Raw genomic sequence first — 21,070 nt, forward strand, 5'->3', positions numbered from 1 at the left:
TCGTGGTAGATCTACTCTTGTACTACCCATATCATTAATATTAATCAAGCAGGACATAGGGTTTTACCTCCATCAATAGGGCCCGAACCTGGGTAAAACATCGTGTCCCCTGCCTCCTGTAACATCCGACCTAGAAGCACAGTTCGGGACTCCCTACCCGAGATCCGCCGATTTTGACACCGACATTGGTGCTTTCATTGAGAGTTCCTCTGTGTTGTCGCTTTTAGGCCCGATGGCTTCTCCGATCATCAACAGTGATGCGATCCAGGGTGAGACTTTTCTCCCCGGACAGATCTTCGTCTTCGGCGGCTTTGCACTGCGGGCCAATTCGCTTGGTCATCTGGAGCAGATCGAAAGCTACGCCCCTGGCCATCAGGTTAGATTTGGAAGTTTGAACTACACGGCCGACATCCGCGAGCCACAGCCGAGTGCGCCGCACTGTCACGATGGGCATGATTTAGCTCTGCCGCCGAACAGTGCCCTGGAGGCCGCACCTATGTCCGCTGCGACCCCTAGCTCGGAGCCGATCAGACCAACCGAGGATGGGTGGTTAGACACCTCCTCGGGGGCTGCAATTTCTACGGCGATCGAGCCGAACACCAGCCCTGTTCTCTGCGAAGCCTGTGACTCCAAGGAGCTGGACTCCTCTCCAGACTCCGAGCCCTCCGCACCTCGATCGATCGAACCTGATTGGGCGCCGATCATGGAGTTCACCGCCACGGACATCTTTTAGCACTCGCCCTTCGGCGATATTCTGAAGTCACTAAAGTCTCTCTCTTTGTCAGGAGAGCCCTGGCCGGACTATGGTCGGCAAGGTTGGGATGTGGATGATGAAGAAATTCAAAGCCCACCCACCACCCACTTCGTAGCCACTGTCGATGATTTAACCGACATGCTCGACTTCGACTCCGAAGACATCGACGGTATGGACGCCGATGCAGGAGACGATCAAGAACCAGCGCCTATAGGGCACTGGAAAGCCACCTCGTCGTATGATATATACATGATGGACACCCCAAAAGAAGGCAATGGCGATGGAACAACGTAGGATGACCCCTCCAAGAAGCAGCCTAAGCGCCAGCGTCAGCGACGCCGCTCTAAATCCCGCCAAAACAAAAACGGTGATTCCGGCACGGGGGATAATAACACCCCGGACTGTGCCGAAGACAACCACCTCCAGCAAGATTCAGCACAGGAGGATAGAGAAGCCAGCCCTCATGAGAGAGTGGCAGACAGAGAGGTCGAGGACGATAATTACATGCCTCCCTCCGAAGACGAGGCAAGCCTCGACGATGACGAATTTGTCGTGCCGGAGGATCCCGTCGAACAAGAGCGTTTCAAACGCAGGCTTATGGCCACGGCGAGCACCCTCAAGAAAAAACAGCACTAGCTTAGAGCTGATCAAGATTTGCTAGCCGACAGATGGACTGAAGTCCTTGCGGCCGAAGAGTATGAACTCGAACGCCCCTCCAAGAGCTACCCAAAGCGCAGGTTGCTACCCCAATTAGAGGAGGAAGCACATAAACCTACATCACCAGCGCATGATGCGGGCGACCGGCCACCCCGTGGCCGCGACAGAGAGGCCTCTCGGCCCCCCACTCAAGTCGCACCCCGGTGCCGCTCCAAAAATACCAAGGCATGGGAAAATGCGCCAGACCTGCGAGACATATTGGAGGACAAGGCAAACAAGATTGATCTACGGATCACGTGGGCGCCCCACGGCACGAGACGGTACTCGTCACGCCGGATATAGTAAATCCGGCCAGGCCGAACACAGTAGACAAAGCTCGTTTGAGCTGCGTCGTGATATAGCCCAGTATAGAGGCGCCGCACACCCACTATGCTTCACAGATGAAGTAATGGATCATCAAATCCCCGAGGGTTTCAAACCCGTGAACATCGAATCATATGATGGCACAACAGATCCTGCGGTATGGATCGAGGACTATCTCCTTCATATCCACATGGCCCGCGGTGATGACTTACACGCCATCAAATACCTCCCACTCAAGCTTAAAGGACCAGCTCGGCATTGGCTTAACAGCTTGCCAGTAGAATCAATTGGTTGTTGGGAGGACCTGCCGCATTCCTCGACAATTTCCAGGGCACTTAGTTGTGACCACTGGACGCCGATGACCTAAGCCACATAATTCAGCAGCCAGAGGAATCGGCCAGATAATTCTAGACACGGTTCCTAACCAAGAAAAATCAAATCGTCGACTGTCCGGACGTAGAGGCCCTAGCAGCCTTCAAGCATAACATCCGCAACGAGTGGCTTGCACGGCATCTAGGATAGGAAAAGCCAAAATCTATGGCAGCCCTCACGACACTTATGACCCGCTTTTGCACGGGAGAAGACAACTGGCTAGCTCGTAGCAATAACATGACCAAGAGCCTTGGTAATTCGGATACCAAGGACAGCAGTGGCAGGTCGCGTCGCAACAAGCAAAAGTGCCACATTAACAGCGACAATGCTGAGGATACAACAGTTAATGCCAGATTCAGAGGCTCTAAACCCGGTCAGCGGAAAAAGCCATTCAAAAGAAATACTCTGGGCCCGTCCAGTTTGGACCGAGTACTCGATCGCTCATGCCAGATACATGGCACCCCCGAAAAACCTGCCAATCACACCAACAGGGATTGTTGGGTGTTCAAGCAGGCAGGCAAGTTAAATGCCGAAAGCAGAGACAAGGGGCTGCATAGCGATGATGAGGAGGAGCCCCGGCCGCCGAACAACAGTGGACAGAAAGGTTTTCCCCCACAAGTGCGGACGGTGAACATGATATACACAACCCACGTCCCCAAGAGGGAGTGGAAGCGTGTGCTAAGGGACGTATACGCGATGGAGCCAGTCACCCCAAAGTTCAACCCATGGTCTTCCTGCCCGATCAGTTTTGATCGAAGGGACCACCCCACTAGCATCCGTCATGGCGGATTCGCCGCATTGGTTCTAGACCCAATTATTGACGGATTTCACCTCACTAGAGTCCTTATGGACGGCGGCAGTAGCCTGAACCTACTTTATCAGGATACAGTGCGGAAAATGGGCATCGATCCCTCGACGATTAAACCCACCAGAACGACCTTTAAAGGCGTCATACCAGGTGTAGGAGCCAACTGTACAGGCTCAGTTACACTTGAAGTGGTCTTCGGATCTCCGGATAATTTCTGAAGCGAGGAGTTAATCTTCGACGTAGTCCCGTTCCGCAGTGGCTATCACGCACTGCTCGGGCGAACCGCATGTGCCAAGTTCAATGCGGTGCCGCACTACGCATACCTCAAGCTCAAGATGCCAGGCCCTCGAGGCGTCATCACGGTCAATGGAAACACTGAACGCTCTCTCCGAATGGAGGAGCATATGGCGGCTATCGCAGCGGAAGTACAAAGCAGCCTCTCAAGGAAATTCTCTAGTCCGACCATTAAACATCCGGACACCGTCAAGCGCGCCCGGAGTAACCTACAACAAGACCGCCTGGCACGTTCCGAGCAAGCGTAGCAATGCGGCCCCAACCCCAGCCCTTGCGAACTTGCGAAACCAGTGCCGCGCGTACATAACTACGCTCTGGAAATACCATGGGCACAGGGGGAGGGGCACCATCACGGCAAGCCCGAAATGCGGCTTAAACCGCACTAGGGGCTGACGATTTCTTAAATTTCTCTTATTTTTAGGACTCCATTCTTCGGAAGGCTTGTCCGGCAGTACAATTGCCACACAAACGATACAACTAGGGAAGCAGAAAGCTACGCCGCACTACGGAGCTCTAAGGTGGTCTCTATAACGAGCAGTATACCTGTTTTGCATAACATTCCGCATCTTGCCCCTGGAAAGGACATATTTGATAGTCCCATATTTTGCTTATCGCAGTATTTGTATCGTTCCGCTTTGATCACAGCTTTTTTAAATAAACAATGCATAGCTTACGTCTATTACCGCATTACCTCTTTTTTATGAATATATGTTCATTAATGACATGTTGCACCTGTACACTTTGGTACGGCCAATACGCCAGGGGCTTAAGTACCCCACAACATGGTGTGAGAAGTCCGAACACTTTCACAAGTGCGGCACCCCGAACTTATAGCATTATATGCATCGGCTCCGAATCATGTCTTGGGTCAATAGTTGGGTTTGCCCGGCTCCTATGTTTTGGTACCTTACGTTCCGTTATATCGGCTAAGGTAGCACTAGGAGAAATACTGCGATTGTGCCCCAGTTGAGCTGGGCTAAGCACCTCAGTAGAGAAAGCTAAAACTGACCGTCATGATGAGGCAAGAGCTGGTCGCTGTTCGAGAGGTTTTCGAGTCCCTAAAGACTTATGCCCCTTAGAGCGAGGAGTCGGCTTTGTCCGGCCTAGGCATGGATAGCGCCCCGAACTCGGTCTTCCGAACACTAGGGGCTTCACCAAAATTTAAAATTATAGAATTCTATGGCTAAGTGAGAGTGTTCAAGCATTATAGTCCGATTGCCTTGTTCGTTGTGTTGAGCGCCTCCCTCGAAGGACCCAAGAATGGGAAAAAGAGCGCTCATGTTTATCCCGAACACCCCAGCACTCGTGGCATGGGGGCAGAAGCCGACGACTCGCCATCTCTCAAATTTGATAAACAGCCGCACAGAAGGTAATATTTTAAATTCAAAAGCATTGCTTAGTGCATATGAACAAGTTTTCAGCGTACATGATCGCAAATGCGAGTTTACTCAAAAATTACATCTTTGGAGCATTCATCCGCTATAAGGCGGGCACCCTTCAGGACGCCCTCATAATATGCTTCCGGGACACGATGCTCCTTGCCCGGCAGCGGCCCGTCCTTCACCAGCTTCTCCGCATCCATCTTGCCCCAGTGCACTTTAGCACGGACAAGCGCCCTACGAGCACCTTCGATGCAGACGGACCGCTTGATTACTTCAAGCCATGGACATGCATCCACCAGCCGCCTCACCAGCCCGAAGTAGCTCCCAGGCAGAGCCTCTCCAGGCCACAGCCGAACTATGAGGCCCTTTACAGCCTATTCGGCAACCTTGTGGAGCTCGACCATCTGCTTCAGCTGGTCGCTCAAAGGCACCAGGTGTCCGGCCTCAGCATACTGAGACCAGAACACCTTCTCCATCGAGCTCCCCTCCTCGGCTCGGTAGTAGGCGGCGGCATCAGACACACTACGGGGCAAATCTGCGAATGCTCCTGGAGAGCTCCGGACTCGGGTAAGTAACAAATAATTCACTTTCACGTGCTTGCTTTGCATAATGAATGCCTTACCCGCCGCTATCTTCTTCATCGCGTCGATTTCTTTGAGGGCTTTCTGGGCTTCGGCCTTGGCAGACTTCGTGCTTTTGAGGGCTACCGCAAGCTCGGACGCTTGCATCTTTGAGTCAAGCTCCAAACTCTCGTGTTTTTTCACGAGAGCCTGGAGCTCTTTCTGCACCTCCTCCACCCGCGCATCCTGCTTCTCTCTCTCCGTGCGCTCCGTGGCTGCCCTGTTTTCGGCCTCGCACAGCGCTTGCTTAACGGTTGCCACCTCGGCCGTGGCCCCTATAATAGCACGTTGATCCTGTCATTTTTTGCAACCACATCTTCTCTATATAATTGCGCAAGGTATTACTTACCTTCCTTCTCCTCGAGTTGCCTCTTGGCATGGCCGAGCTCATTCTCGGACCGCACAAGGTTCTGCTTCAGCGTATCCACCTCCGCAGTCAGTGCGGCGGAGGCCAGCAGCGAAGCCTGCATACGCATATTGAATTGATTATGTTAGACTCCTGCGATTATTAGATCCTCTATTCGGCTTTTCTTTCCGAACGCCGAACAGAGCATCAGGGGCTACTCTCTATGCAGTAATATTTTTACATATTCTTTACCTACCTCAAAGCCTGTTAGAAGGCTGGCACAGGCTTCAGTCAGTCCGCTCTTGGCGGATTGAACCTTCTGGATCACCGCACTCATAATAGTGCGGTGCTCCTCGTCGATGGAGGCGCCGTAAAGCGTCTCCAGCAAATTTTCTGGTGCCTCCGGTTGGATGGAGGTCACCGGCTCGGTAGGCTCGCTCCTCTTGGAAGGAGGCCGCCTACTGGAGTCCGGAACCACTAAAGGTTCCGGCGCGGTGTCCGGCTCAAGGAAGGACTCGGAGCCCTTGGGGTTTTTATCCCCTTCGCGCCTCGAGTCCGGGAGGTCGCCTTGCGGCGCCTCCAGGACCACCTCCTCCTGGCTTGGAACCTGTTGGGACAGCACCTCGGCGTCGTCCGTAGGGTGGGGGGGAGGTAGCCGTCGGAAGCGAATTCACATCCGACGAATCCAGGGAACCTCTTGATGACATGTTGAGCCGGTCTTTGGGTGGACTGCATAAACATGTTCGACATAAGGAAAAGATGTGCAATGGAAGAATACTATGAATCACTCTGGTACCCGGACACTTACGATCTTGCCAGGGGCTTGGCCCTGTGCGGCCACTCCTCTTCGCCGTCGTCGGCATTGGCGGAGCCGTCCGGAGGAAGGGTTTTCCCCTTCTTGGACCCTTCGGCCTCCCTAGTTGGGGCGGCCTTCCTTTTCTTCTCTCCCCCCGCTAGAGGGGGAGAGGTCTCTTCTTCCTCCTCCTCGTCTTCACGGGAGGGGTGTGTCTTGGAGTCGTCAGATGATGAATCCGACACCCCCAGGCGCCGGGCACTCTTCCGAGTCCCCATGGCCTTCTTCTAGGCCTTCTTCTCTGGCACCACATAGGGTGCCGGAACCAGCAGCTTCGCCAAGCGAGCGTCCGCTGGGCCTTCGGGCAAAGGAGCCGGACAGTTGATCTGTCCGTACGTCTCCTGCCAATCCTGTCAAAGGTAAGGGAGCTTAAGATCCCGCGTGGAGTCAAACTATGAAAAACTAATACCCTGTAAAAGGTAAATACAGCTTACCACACGAGTGCGACGCTGCATGCTGAATCCATGATCCTCGGTAGTGGATGCGGGGGCCTCGGTGCCCTTGAAAAGCACCTTCCAAGCATCTTCGTACGTTGTGTCGAAGAGCCTGCTTAGAGTTCGATGTTGCGCCGGGTCGAACTCCCACAGGTTGAAAGCCCGTTGTTGACACGGGAGGATCTGGTGGATGGGCAAAACATGGACTACGTTGACAAGTTTGAGCTTCTTGTCCACCAGGGTTTGGACGCATGTTTGGAGTCCGGTCAGCTCTCCTTCTTTACCCCACGACAGGCCCATATCTTTCCAGGAGGTGAGCCGCGTAGGGGGTCCGGATCGGAACTCGGGAGCTGCGACCCATTCAGGGTCGCGTGGCTCGGTGATGTAAAACCACCCCGATTGCCACCCCTTTAGGGACTCCACGAAGGAGCCCTCGGGCCATAGGGCGTTGGGCATCTTGCCCACCATGGCGCCTCCGCACTCCGCCTGAGTGCCGCGCACCACCCTCGGCTTGACATTTAAAGTCTTGAGCCATAGGCCGAAATGGGGGCGGATGCAGAAGAAAGCCTCGCACACGACGATAAACGCCGAGATGTTGAGGACAAAATTCGGGGCCAGATCGTGGAAATCCAGGCCATAGTAGAACATGAGCCCCCGGACAAATGGGTGGAGAGGGAACCCAGTCCATGGAGGAAATGGGGGAGGAACACCACCCTCCCATGGGGCCTAGGGGTGGGGATGAGCTGCCCCTCTTTGAGAAGCCGGTGCGCAATGTCGCTAGACAAGTATCCGGCCTTCCTCAGTCTTTTGATGTGTCCCTCCGTGACGGAGGAGACCATCCACTTGCCTCCCTCTCCGGACATGGCTAGAGAAGGTTGAGGTGGGGTGTGCGGACTTGGGCGCTGGAGCTCGAGTACGCGGAAATGGATAGGCGAAGGAGGAAGAAGGCGTGGATGAAAAGGTGGATCCTTATCCCCTTATATGGGAGGACGCGACTATGCATCCCCACCAGCCTGGTAAAACTCGCTTATCTCCCAGGTGCCGTAGTCAATGGCGCGGTTGGGTTACCCACACCCGTATTGATGAGAATCCCGGAATAAGGGGACACGATCTCTGCTTTAACAAGACGTGCCAAGGAAGCCGCCTCGCTAAACGCGCTGAGGCGGGACAATAAAACGATTCGAATAAAGACTTGGCCGTGGTGTGATGTCACGCTACGGAATACATCAGCAGATTAGATTTGTGTAAATATTATTCTCTCTATGGCAATATGTGGAAAGTTATTTTGCAAAGCCAGACACTACCTTTGTGTTCAAAAACTTCTATGAAGTACTTGGAGGAGGAACCCGCCTTGCAATGCCGAAGACAATCTGCGCGCCGGACTCGTCATCATTGAAGCCTGGTTCAGGGGCTACTGAGGGAGTCCTGGATTAGGGGGTGTCCGGATGGCCGGACTATACCTTCAGCCGGACTCCTGGACTATGAAGATACAAGATTGAAGACTTCGTCCCGTGTTCGGAAGGGACTTTCCTTGGCGTGGAAGGCAAGCTTGGCGATACGGATATGTAGATCTCCTACCATTGTAACCGACTCTGTGTAACCCTAGCCCTCTCCGGTGTCTATATAAACCGGGGAGTTTTAGTCCGTAGGACGAACAACAATCATACCATAGGATAGCTTCTAGGGTTTAGCCTCTCTGATCTCGTGGTAGATCTACTCTTGTACTACCCATATCATCAATATTAATCAAGCAGGACGTAGGGTTTTACCTCCATCAAGAGGGCCCGAACCTGGGTAAAACATCGTGTCCCCTGCCTCCTGTTACCATCTGACCTAGATGCATAGTTCGGGACCCCCTGCCCGAGATCCGCCGGTTTTGACACCGACAGCTGCCCTCGAAAGGGATCAAGCAAACCCGACAAAAATCACGAAGTGACATCTCCTTATGCTCATCATATAAATAAAATTCCACCGTAGGTGTGAGGTCCTAGCATGGAAATGAATGTTTTGGACAAAGATATAGGTGAGTAAGAGATATTGTTCGCGTTGGTCATGGTGGAAGGCGGTGAGGCCTGCATTCTCAGCCAATTCAAAGAAATCATCATAAATCCCGGCTGCTCTCAAGAAATTATCACAAGGCCATTCACACGGCCGAACTTCCGCAGTGCGAGGGAGATTATATTTGGGCCTCTTATCCTCCTCACTTTGCTTATCCTTCGAGCTTCGGCTCGATGAGCCCCTCAAAAATCTCTTCATCTTTTTCTGAAATTTTTTGAAATTTTTGGTAACTTCAAAATAAAAGTGAACCAAACTCAACAAAATTCATAGCAACTACTCCTATAAGTGGCTAGAGGCAATATCATGCATCAAAACTACTTTTGAGCACATAAATTTGACATGCAAGCTCAAGAACAACGTCACCTAAGTAGAAAAATATGCAATGAATAAAGCACTAGAACAAAAACTAATTGGACCGTTGGAGTGACATACCAAGACAATCCCCCAAAGCAGTTTTGTGAATGGAGCTTTGAGCAAGGTGATCGAAAATGGCAGCAAAATGAGCTTGGACTCGGGTTTGAGCTGTTAGTGATGTTTGTGGGAGGAAGAAGGAGTGTGTGGTAGCTGGAATAAGTGGAGGGGAGCCACCGTGGGCCCACGAGGCAGGGGGCGCGCCTAGGGGGGTAGGGCGCGCCCTCCACCCTCGTGGCCAGGTGCTTGCTCCCCCTGCTGTGTTCTCAGTGCCAGATATTCTCAAATATTCCAGAAAAAACCATATTTAAATTTCAGGGCATTTGGAGAACTTTTATTTTCGGGGTATTTTTTATTGCATGGATAATTCAGAAAACAGACAGAAATTACTATTTTTGCTTTATTTAATATAATTAGCAGAAAGTAAAAAGATGGTACAGAGAGTTGTGTTTTCTAAATTCATCCATCTCATGCTCATCAAAAGGAATCCACTAACAAGGTTGATCAGATCTTGTTAACAAACTCATTCCGAATAACATGGAACCGGAGAATTTTCGAGTAACACTAGGTTACCTCAACGGCGATATGCACATCCCCAACAATAAGAATATCATATTTCTTCTTGATAGTAGGAAGACGAAATTCAAAACCTCCAAAAATAATCGATGGAATTCTTCCAATAGAGTTAATACTATGGACTTGAGGTTGTTTCCTCGGAAAGTGTACCGTATGCTCATTGCCATTAACATGAAAAGTGACATTGCCTTTGGTGCAATCAATAACAGCCCCTGCAGTATTCAAAAAGGGTCTTCCAAGAATAATAGACATACTATCGTCCTCAGGAATATCATGGATAACAAAGTCCGTTAAAATAGTAACGTTTGCTACCACAACAGGCACATCCTCACAAATACCGACAGGTATAGCGGTTGATTTATCTGCCATTTGCAAAGATATTTCAGTAGGTGTCAACTTATTCAAATCAAGTCTACGATATAAAGAGAGAGGCATAACACTAACATCGGCTCCAAGATCACATAAAGCAGTTTTAACATAGTTGCTTTTAATGGAGCATGGTATAGTTGGTACTAAGGGATCTCCTAGTTTCTTAGGTATTCCACCCTTAAAAGTATTATTAGCAAGCATGGTGGAAATTTCAGCTTCGGGTATATTTCTTTTATTAGTAACAATATCTTTCATGTACTTAGCGTAAGGATTCATTTTAAGCATATCAGTCAAACGCATACGCAAAAAGATAGGTCTAATCATTTCAGCAAAGCGCTTAAAATCCTCATCATCCTTTTTCTCGGATGGTTTAGAAGGAAAAGGCATGGGTTTTCTGAACCCATGGTTCTCTCTTATCATAACGTTGATTCTTTGATTGTGGGTTATCAAGATCAACAACAGGTTCAATCTCTACATCAGTATCATTGCTAGGTTGAGCATCAACATGAACATCATCATTAACATTATTACTAGGTTCATGTTCATTACCAGATTGTGTTTCAGCATTAGAAATAGAAATATCATTGGGATTCTCAGGAGTGTCAATAACAGGTTCACTAGAATCATGCAAAGTCCTATCATTTTTCTTTCTCTTCCTTTTAGAAGGACTAGGTGCATCTATAGTAGTTCTCTGGGAATCTTGCTCAATTCTCTTAGGGTGGCCCTCAGGATACAAAGGGTCCTGAGTCATTTTACCACCTCTAGTCATAACTCTAACAACATTATCATTTTTCTTACTATTTAATTCATAGAGCAAATCATTCTGAGCTTTAAGTACTTGTTCTACTTGAGTGGTAACCATAGAAGCATGTTTACTAATAAGTTTAAGTTCACCTTTAATATTAGCCATATAATCACCCAAGTGTTCAAGCATATCATCACTGTGTTTTAACTCTTTACCAAAATAAGCATTGTAGTTTTCTTGTTTAACCATAAAGTCATCAAACTCATCCAAGCATGGGCTAGCAAACTTAGTAAATGGGATTTCAGCTTTATCATATCAATAGAGAGAATTTACCTTTACTACCTGTATTGGGTTATCAAGACCATGTATTTCTTCAATAGGAGGTAAATTCTTAACATGTTCAGCTTTAATACCTTTTTCCTTCATAGATTTCTTTGCCTCTTGCATATCTTCAGGACTAAGAAATAGAATACCCCTTTTCTTCGGAGTTGGCTTAGGAGTTGGTTCAGGAATTGGATCAGGAAGTGTCCAATTATTTTCATTAGTCAACATATTATTCAATAAAATTTCAGCTTCATCTGGTGTTCTTTCCCTGAAAACACAACCAGCACAACTATCCAGGTGGTCTCTGGAAGCATCGGTTAGTCCATTATAAAAGATATCAAGTATTTTATTTTTCTTGAGAGGATGATCAGGCAAAGCATTAAGTAATTGGAGAAGCCTCCCCCAAGCTTGTGGAAGATTCTCTTTTTCAATTTGCACAAAATTATATATTTCCCTTAAAGCAGCTTGTTTCTTATGAGCAGGGAAATATTTAGCAGAGAAGTAATAAATCATATCCCTGGGACTACGCACACAACCAGGATCAAGAGAATTAAACCATATCTTTGCATCACCCTTTAATCAGAACAGAAATATCTTAATAATATAATAATAACGAGTTTTCTCATCATTAGTGAACAGGGTGGCTATATCATTTAATTTAGTAAGATGTGCCACAACAGTTTCAGATTCATAGCCATAGGAAGGATAAGATTCAACTAAAGTAATTATCTTAGGATCAATAGAGAAATCATAATCCTTATCAGTAACAAAGATAGGTGAAGTAACATAAGCAGGATCATATTTCATTCTAGCATTCAAAGTTTTTTGTTTCAGCTTAGCTAATAGTTTCTTAAGATCACTCCTATCATTGCAAGCAAGAAAATCTCTAGCAGTTTCTTCATCCATAACATAGCCCTCAGGCACAACAGGTAATTCATATCTAGGGGAGAGTCTTCATCATCACTTTCATAAATATTACCAACTTCAATGATTTCATTCTCTCTAGCCCTAGCAAGTTGTTTTCATCAAGAAATTCACCAAGTGGCACAGTAGTATCAAGCATAGAAGTAGTTTCATCATAAGTATCATGCATAGCAGAAGTGGCATCATCAATAACATGCGACATATCAGAATTAATAGCAGAAGAAGGTTTAGGTGTCGCAAGCTTACTCAAAACAGAAGGTGAAGCAAGTGCAGAGCTAGATGGCAGTTCCTTACCTCCCCTCGTAGTTGAGGGATAAATTTTTGTTTTAGCGTCTTTCAAGCTCTTCATAGTGATAAGCACATATAAATCCGAAGTGACTAAAAGAATAGAGCTATGCTCCTTGACAACGGCGCCAGAAAATAGTCTTGATAACCCACAAGTATAGGGGATCTCAACAGTTTTCGAGGGTAGAGTATTCAACCCAAATTTATTGATTTGACACAAGGGGAGCCAAAGAATATTCTCAAGTATTAGCAGCTGAGTTGTCAATTCAACCACACCTGGAAACTTAATATCTGTAGCAAAGTGTTTAGTAGCAAAGTAATATGATAGTAGTGGTAATGGTGGTAAAAGGTAACGGTAACAAAAGTAATATTTTTGGTATTTTGTAGTGATGATAACAATAGCAACGGAAAAGTAAATAAGCGAAGAACAATATATACAAAGCTCATAGGCAATGGATTGGTGGTGGAGAATTATGCCAGATGCGATCGATCATGTAACAGTCATAACCTAGGGTGACTCAGAACTAGCTCCAATTCATCTATGTAATGTAGGCATGTATTCCGAATATAGTCATATGTGCTTATGGAAAAGAACTTGCATGACATCTCTTGTCCTACCCTCCCGTGGTAGTGGGGTCCTAGCGGAAACTAAGGGATATTAAGGCCTCTTTTTAATAGAGTACCGGAACAAAGCATTAACACATAGTGAATACATGAACTCCTCAAACTACGGTCATCACCGACAGTGGTCCCGACTATTGTTACTTCGGGGTTGCCGGATCATAACACATAGTAGGTGACTATATACTTGCAAGATAGGATCAAGAACTCTCATATATTGATGAAAACATAATGGGTTCACATCTGAAATCATGGCACTCGGGCCCTAGTGACAAGCATTAAGCATAGAAAAGTCATAGCAACACCAATCTGAGAACATAGTGGATACTAGGGATCAAACCCTAACAAAACTAACTCGATTACATGATAAATCTCATCCAACCCATCACCGTCTAGCAAGCCTATGATGGAATTACTCACGCACGGCGGTGAGCATCATGAAATTGGTGATGGAGGATGGTTGATCATGACGATGGAGACGGATTCCCCTCTACGGAGCCCCGAACGGACTCCAGATCAGCCCTCTGGAGAGAGTTTAGGGCTTTGCCGCGGCTCTGTATCGTAAAACACGATGAATCCTTCTCCCTGGTTTTTTTCTCCCTGAAAGTGAATATATGGAGTCAGGGTTGAGGTCGGTGGAGCGTCAGGGGGCCCACGAGGCAGGGGGCCGCGCCCAGGGGGGTAGGGCGCGCCCCCACCCTCCTGGACAGGTGGAGGCCCCCCTGACGTGGATCTTCCTTCCAGTATTTTTATATATTCCAAAATAATTCTTCGTTGATTTTCAGGTCATTCCGAGAACTTCTATTTCTGCACAAAAATAACACCATGGTAATTCTGCTGAAAATAGCGTCAGTCCGGGTTAGTTCCATTCAAATCATGCAAGTTAGAGTCCAAAACAAGGGCAAACGTGTTTGGAAAAGTAGATACGATGGAGATGTATCAAGGCGCACATGTAGCATGTACACGTACGTAGAGCGACCAGTGTGCAAGAAAGAAAATACGGCCACATACGTACATACGGGCGGGGTCTTGAACGCCTACTCGTACATACGTACATCTAGGGCTCGTGTACATGGCTGGGTCAGAACGGGGAAACTGCGTTCGTGTTCATGGGGAGCCAACCGGCTGGGTCGGAACCGAATGCGTCGTCCAGTTCATCGGGAGGGCTTGGATGGAACAGCCGATGGAAACGAGCCTGGCGTACCGTAGAAAGGAGAAAACAGCGTTGTGTTCGATTGGCCACGGTCGAAACGGGATCCTTTTCATTGGGAGGGGTCTGGCGTATCGCAAAACGGAGGAAACAGACTTGTGTTGGACCTCCTAAAGTCGAAACGGGGTCCTGTTTTATCGGGAGGGGTGTGGCGTACTGCAAAACGGGACTCCACGGGATACTGTTCATCTCCACCATCGACCCCCTCCAGCCTCCACGGGCTACTGTTCATCCACCGTCGACCTCCTCAATCCTCCACCTACGACTGTTCATCCATGGGCTCCTATTCATCCAGCCTCCACCGCGTGCTACTCCACCGGCTATTGTTCAACCAGCCCTCTCCACGGGCTCCTGTTCAACCACCCCTGCATGGGCTACTGTTCATCCAGCCCTCCACCGTCTACAGTTCATCCAATCCTCCATGGGGTGGTCCTATTTATCCATCCCTCCATGGGGTCCTGTTCATCCAGCCCCAACCGACTTGATCGATCAGGGTCCTATTCATCCAGAGGCAACACCACGGGGTCCTGTTCATCCACCCCCATCGGGAACTGTTCATCCAAGACCCCGAGCAACGCTCACTGTTCATCCAGAGGTAGCATCGACCAGCTTCAGTTAGCAGCAGTAGCGAAGGAATCGCTCGATCGGGTTCAGTTAACAACCATCGATCGATCGCTCGGGTTCAGTAACGTGTAGCCTGCAATACAATCGCTCGGGTTCAGTAGGCGAATGCCTCGCTAGGGTTCAGTTAGAGCCCAATGCCTCGCACCCACGCGTGTGCGTGTACGAGAGAAACACGCAAACCTCCATGCATTGCTCGACCCCGACCACCCACCGTAACCGGGAACACCCCAATATTTTCCTCGCCCTCGCTTCTACCGTAGTTTTTTCCGTCATGGACGGCCTAAAGAATGTCATGCAGCTGCGTCTCCTGCCCGCCCAGGACGAAAAGCCCATTTTCTGTCATAGAAGTAGGAGCCCACCACATCTATGATGATACCGGGTTTTGTCACAATTATCGTCATAGAAGTGTCATAAGTATGACAGAAAAAAACTCGTTCGGCCCAAAATGTCATGGATGTGTCTTTTTTTGTAGTGTCAGCCATGCCGACTGGTGCAGCCGGCGCGCCGAAGCGCCGGGCCGACACCAGGTTGTTCGGCAGCCGGCCCAAGAAGGTCAAAACCTCGGCCGCCGTGACCAAGCGGCACGAGGCTGCCGCCAAGGCGGCCCTCTTTCAGAAGGCGCCGAAGCTGCTCCCACTGGTGTCCTGGTAAGTGCCTTGATTATTTTAGCGTTTCTCCTTTGTTTTTGCCTTTCTTCTCCTTGCAAAGCTCTTATTCTTGTTTTCTTATCTTGTTTAGCAGGGCCCCTCTTTCTCTCTCGCGGGCCCCGCCTAGCTTAGTGATCAGATGGCAGGTGGCTCCACAGAACCCCGCTGCGTGGACCCGCTCGCCTATCTTAAGGAGGCGATGGAGAGGAACACGCGGGAGGTGCGCGGGGAGCAAGAAGCCGTGCCTCGGGATAAGGCAGAGGCCCATGCGGCGGCCAATGTTTTGGCCGACGGGGCGACCAAGGAGCAGTCGGAAGCGGCCGCCAAGGCGCATGCGGAGGAGGCATCCCGCAGCTGGGCCCCGGAGCCCAGTGTCCTGTAGCACACGGAGCCACATGCGCCGGAGGACTAGGCGCCGACTGGAGGAGGCAGTGACGACCAGCCGGCCCTCGGGAGGGGGAGGCGGCCACGTTATGTTGGAGGCGGAGGCACCTCCGCACGCGCCGACAGCCGACGCGCTGGGCAGTCGGTCCGAGGCGTCATTAGTGTCGCCGTCTGGCGGCGAATTGTTGGTGGGGCCAACTCCCGTGGCTAATTCTCCTGTGCGCTTGTGTCCGGAGAAGGCGGCATCAGCACGGCGACCATTGGAGATCAGGGCCGCCAGGGCGTCGGCCCCTGACACCGAGGCCACCAGTGTCGGCCCACCAGGTTGGACATCTGGGGCCGACACAGGTGTCTTGAACATAGCTATGCAAGACATCCAGGCCCGGTTCAACACCCAAGTTTCCGCCCTCCAACAGTATATGCAGGAGTTCTTGGCGACGCGGGCAGCCATCCGGGTAGGTTTCTTGCTTCTTGCCTTTTGTTTTTGTTCCTTGCAATCTTCCATGGGGGCGCGCCAGCGCACCCACTAAGTGTAGCCCCCGAATTCCGGGCCGGCTACTGAGCAAGCGGCTCAGAACTTCAAGTTGGTTCCGAGTGTTGACTTATCTTTTCTTTTTGTTGCTTTCATTGCAGGATTATCACAACATCCGTGTGGCGGCCTACAACTCCCAAGTCGAGGAGCTAGCCAAGCGGATCGTGGACCTCAACCAGAGCTAGAGTAAGTGCTCTATCTCTTTCCTTGCGGGGGCGCGTGAGCGCTCCCGCTGGGTGTAGCCACCGAGATTTGGGCTGAGTACTGAGTAGTCAGGCTGGATCTCCCGGAAACTACTCATTTTTTGGTGTTGATTTTTCCTTTGTCTTTGCAGAAGCCGCCATAGATCTGCGGAAGCGCCTGGGCGAGGTTGAGTCTGAGCTCCATTGTCACAGCCCTAGAATACCTTAGTGGAATAGTTGCATCTGCACTCATGCATCATGGCCAAAATTTCTGAAAGTTGAATTGAGGTTTGTTGAAACCCTCAGAAACCTGTTCCAAAATAATCAACATTTAATTCTCATCAAATGAGTCCAAGGAAATGTTCCTGTTACTCTGAGAAAATATTGGTAGGAGGGAAAATTCAAACCAATATTTTTGGAGTCACAAAAATATTTATTTTGGGCATTTGAATTAAATCATAATGTATTTGAATTGACTTTATTTTTTTATAAAAGAAATACATGCCCAATAATTTTGGAAATTATTGTGGGGCTCTAGAATAATATCTCTAGTCCATACAATAATTTACAGAAGCAAATAAATTTGTTTAGTACCCCTGCTAAATCAAAACAAAGAGACAGAAAATAGAAAACATAACAGAAAAATAAGAGAGAGAGAGAGAATCTCACCTGCTAACCAGGCCCAGGAGAGAATCGGCCCAGCCCACCAGGGGCGCCGAGGTCTTCTTCCACCTTTGCCAGTAGGCAGAGGGCGTGTGCACGTCGCACGCCGGCCACCTCCTGCTTGTGCCGACGCCCTGGACGACCCCAGACGACGCCACACCCCCCCTGGAATCCCCTCGCTCCTCTCCCTTACTCTCTGCTCTCTCCTTCGCCCTCTAGTCCCTTCCACGAGCGCGACCGAACGCAGCCGTCGCCGCCAATGAGCTCCCCCACGGTCACAGCCATCTCCGAGCCTCTCCGACGCGCCCCCCGAGCTCCGCCGTGACGCCCCAGTCCTCTTCGCCGAGCCACATGACGCCGGACGCCCTGGAGCGCCGTCGTCGACGCCATCGCCGTCCTCTGCCCCGACGATCGCCGCCCTTCGATTCGCCGCCTCCGACGCTTCCCCGACCCCGCTGGGCTTCTCTGCGAGTCCTCAGTGACCTACTCTTCCGTTCGCCCCTTTCCCCGTCGCCTCGCATGTTCCCTAGCACTAGCGCCGCCGTGCCCGAAGCTCACCGCCGCCCAGCCATGTCGCCGCCATGGCCACCGTCACCTAGAGCCACAACCGAGCGCACCACCGTGCTCAGCATGTCTTCGCGCAACCGTAGGCACCCCTAGATCCTCCTGCCTTGCACCGTAGCGCCGAACCCATCTTTGCCCGAGCCCCGGCCGCCGCCACGAGCTCGACTCCGGCGAGCTCACTCCACTGCAGCCTCTCTCGCTTGCTCCAATGTATGCGGGAGAGTACCAGCTCTCTGTAGGTGGTCTCGGCCGCTAATTTGGTCGCCGAAGGGCAAAATCGGAGCCCCTCCACCGTCTCGGCCTCGCCGGCGACTCAACGCCGCCAGGGTTTGACCCTTGTTTGACCTCCCCGGCGTCCTGACATGTTGGCCCGAGCCCCTGTTTAATTAGTGTTAGGTAATTAGTGTTAATTAACTTAGTTAACTAGATGAGCCACTGACATGCGGGCCTAGCCCTAGATTAGTTAAGTTAATCGCCTACTTAGCACTAACAGGCACTGTTAGTTAGATGTGACACTGACACGCGGGTCCCACAGGTCAGGTTTGACCTGGACCGGGCCTGTTGACCTGCTAACACAGTATTACATTTTCTGGATTTATTAATAACCAGGAAATTCCAGAAAATAGTATAAACTTCTAAAAATCATAGAAATTCAACCGTAACTCCAAATGAAATAAATTATATATGAAAAATGATCAGAAAAATATGAAGAATCTGTTTATGGCACTTTCATGCATGATTGAACAAGTTAACCTAACTGAATAGGATAAATCATGATTAGGGCAATTTATGAACTAGCATTTGGAGTTGGAGTTTAACCCTGTTTGAATTCCACTTCAATTAACCTGGCTTACTGCTGCATTAGGTCAATTTAGTTCCTTAACATGACATGGCATTCATTTGATTGTGCATTGCAGTGAATGTTGGTTCTTTCGTGTTTGCCGGTGATTGTCCCCTCTAAGTAGACGTTACTTCGATGATGTGATCGATGACACCGTTCAAGAGTTATACTATCTTCAGAAGTGACAGGCAAGCAAAACCCCCTTGTTCATTCCGATACAATCCCACTCTCTCGCTCCTTCTCTCTTTTACTGCATTAGGACAACAACGATTCAACTGTTACATGTTGCGGTAGTTGAACCCCTTTCCTCTGCATGACCTATCATTGCCACGGTAAATAGATGAATCCCACTAGCATGAGTAGGAGTTGTTTGAGCCTTGATGTGCCTACTCATTCATGTTTGTTTGTCACGCCTGCTATGGCTTAGAGTTGTGTCAGGTCTGATTCATCGAGGATGAATTGGAAAGTTGTGAACATGTCCTACTGTGTGTGAGCTAAGTGTGTTGAACACGATTTGGTAAAGGTAGCGGTGAGAGGCCATGTAGGAGTACATGGTGGGTTGTCTCATTGAAACCGTTCTTAGGAACTGAGTTCTGTGTTTGTGATCCATGAACAGCTACTACCACGCATTGGGCTTGAAACCAATGGACCCTCTCGACTTATTAACTGCCCTTGTCCTCTGTCCAGGAGTTGCAACTAGTTTCTGGTGTTTGTAGGATATGTGTTGGCGGCCGTGTGCAGCGCTGACCTTAGGGGTGGGCTATGATGCGGTAGATACACCGTGGCATGATGTACCGGGCGCCCATTTGGTGTCTCGGGAACCCTGCACACATTGTTTGGGGCTGTGAGCGAAACTCCGGCCGGATCTCCTCGCGGATGGAACCCGAATAGGCGATAAACCTGGACTAGAGACTTGTGTGGATAGTCAGGTCGTGGCCGACTCCCTCGCCAGGCTTCCGCTTGAAGGTTGCCGAGATACACGATGTGTACATGGTGGTAAGTGGCGAGAGCGTGTGTGAAGAAGTACACCCCTGCAGGGTTATAAATGATCTATTCGAATAGCCGTGTCCGCGGTAAAGGACTTCTAGGTTGCCTATAACAGTTCATAGACAAGTGAAAGTGGATACTCTAAAACTCGCAAGATAAGTGTGAGTGCTATGGATGGCCTTCTCGTAGGGAGGCGTGAGCGGATCCATAGTGGTGTATTGAATGGTGAATATGTGGATTCGTGTGCGCCACCTCAAAAGAGTTGCTTGCAGTCGTAGTTCAGGTTAGCCACTGAGTCAAAGCTGGCTTCCTGCAGTTAAACTCCACCACCCCCTTTATTGATGCCGATGCATATGTAGATAGTTCTGATGTAAGTCTTGCTGGGTACATTTGGACTCATGTTTGCCTATTTTATGTTTTGCAGAGAGATGTCAGTCTCGCTAGTAGTTCTGTGTGGACTTTGACATTTAGCTTGATACCTTAGCTACGATCTTGTGCCCTCGACAGGATCTGGTAGATAGTCAGGCTTCTTAGCCTTTTCCATTTGTAGATGTCTGTACTTAGACATGTTAAGCTTCCGCATGTGCTTTGATTTGTATGCTATGATTGTTGGGTCATGAGACCCATGTTTGTAATATCTCGCTCCTCGGAGCCTAGTGAATAAATACTTGAGTTGTAGGGTAATGTTGTGATGCCATGTTGTATTTACACATATCGAGCATATTGTGTGTATGATTGAAATGCTTGGTATGTGTGGGATCCGACAATCTAGTTGTTTATCCTTGGCAGCCTCTCTTATGGGGAAATGTAGTCTAGTGCTTCCATGAGCCATACTAGTCCGCTACAGCCCGGTTCACCGGAGTTCTGTTAGCCCAACACTACTGCTCAGGACACTTGACTGGCCGGCATGTGTTTCACTTTGTTCCTGTGTCTGTCCCTTCGAGGAAATGTCATGCGGTGACATCCGGAGTCCTGCCTAGCCTGCTACAGCCCGGGTTCCCGGAGTCCTGTTAGCCCAGTGCTATAGCCCGGATTCACACGCTGCTGACCGACATGCTCGATGTGATTCATGTATGCCTGTCCCCATAGGTCAGTACCGCTTTGGGTTCACGACTAGCCATGTTGGCCCGGGTTCTCTGTCATATGGATGCTAGCGACACTATCATATACGTGAGCCAAAAGGCACAAACGGTCCCTGGCCATGGTAAGGCGACACCCGTGGGAGTACCGTGTGTGAGGC

Source organism: Triticum urartu, chromosome 1 (genome assembly GCF_003073215.2).
Source record: "Triticum urartu cultivar G1812 chromosome 1, Tu2.1, whole genome shotgun sequence".
NCBI classification, from domain to species: domain Eukaryota; kingdom Viridiplantae; phylum Streptophyta; class Magnoliopsida; order Poales; family Poaceae; genus Triticum; species Triticum urartu.